The following is a 1,830-nucleotide window of genomic DNA, read 5'->3' on the forward strand; positions in this document are numbered from 1 at the left end:
TCCATAATTTTGAGACAATATTTGAAGTTTTCGCATGCGTTATTATTAAATTAAATTGCTGGCGACTTTAAATACACACGGGATCGCTGAATTTAATAATTGGTGATGGTCGTTAAACTTTATACATCTAACAAACCAGTACTTTCAGGATTTGTTCGAGGATCGTTTTCTATGTAAATACCATGTGGAATAGGTACGCTGATTCAAAACATCCTTTCTATGTACGTGATAATAAGTAATAAATTTTGTCTCCAGCCTCCTAAAATAAATAGAAAATGAAATATATACGATGAGGACAGAGACGGTCTAAAGAAAAATAAAGTTCGAAGCGAATATTAAAATAAGAGTTTCATACATTAATTTAAAAATATATCAAGTTGATATTTATACTCCATTTTTTATTATTTGCACTCCATTTGTGAATAAATTTGCACTTCATTTTAAACATGAATTGGAGTGTAGATAACACAAAATAAAATGTAAATATCAACTCCCATTTAAAAATCAAATATAATCGAGCTATACAAAATTATCTTCATATTTTGTGAATATAATTATGAAATTATCCAAAAAAAATCACATTGAACCATCAAAACTCACTATTTAAATGCTAATTTAATTTAAAATCAGTTAATTTAGTCATTCAAATATAAAATAAATAAAAATCTCAATTTTCAAAATTAAGTTTCGAAATTCGTACCTCTAATCCATAAATTTTCAACCACGACATAAAAATAACTACAAATATTAAAATCTAATATTAAATCAAAATTAAAGTGAACGAGTCATAAGTCAAATTTTAACGCACACAGAAGCCGAGAAGAAATTGGTCGAACATCAATCCATAAACTCAAGGCTAAGAACTCCGATATAAAGAAGGGGCGATGGAAAGTGATGGTCGACAACAAACAACCCAAACTGAGAGGTGATGAACGAAGTGAAGATTGAACATATCAGTGTGAGTGATAGTTTAGTTGTTGACGATACATAAATATTTTTCGATTTTTTTGTTAACTATTATAATATAATAATTAATTGAACAGCATTAATACATAATATTTATAATATATGTATAATAAATTTTTTTTAACAAATTTGAGGCCCCACCAATGATGGGACCTTGGGCATGGGCTCTGCAATTAGTATTACAATTTACAAATTGAGTTATAAAATGCATTTGAAATTACAAAATTATCTTACATTTTAGGACGATAATTTTGTAATTTTAATGTACTTTGTAACAAAACGTGCAATATCATTTATACATGCATGTAGCATGATCCTAAATAAATACTCACTTTTTCCTAATTATATAAATCATATTTTTTTTATTTATCTCAAATATATGAATTCGTATTGTATTTAACAATATTGTTTTTTACTCATATACTTTTATTAATTCAATACTGAAAAACGGTGCAATTATTTTTTGAATTAATTAAAGAAAGTTAAATCGGAAGGTCGGTGTATGGTTTTCTTTTCCAATTATTGTATTACTCCATCTATTTTAGATTTATGTGTATTTTTATACAAATTAAGAAAGTTATTGAAAAAATATTTAAGATTGGTGAAAAATAAGGAGGTATACTAAAACTTTTGATTTACTCCATCTGTTTCGATTATATAGTCTTAGAATATGTTTGACTAATTTTATTAAAAACAGCTTATAAGCTCATAGAACTTATAAGCTATTTTTTAAGAGCTTATAAGTTGTTTGGTCTTATATTAAAAATAAGTTGTTGAAGTGTTTGGAATTTATTTTAAACAAATTAAATATGTTGATGTGTTTGGTATTTTAAGATCTTTTTATTAACAAAATTACAAAAAAGA

Source organism: Henckelia pumila, chromosome 2 (assembly GCF_033568475.1).
Source record: "Henckelia pumila isolate YLH828 chromosome 2, ASM3356847v2, whole genome shotgun sequence".
In the NCBI taxonomy this organism is placed as follows: domain Eukaryota; kingdom Viridiplantae; phylum Streptophyta; class Magnoliopsida; order Lamiales; family Gesneriaceae; genus Henckelia; species Henckelia pumila.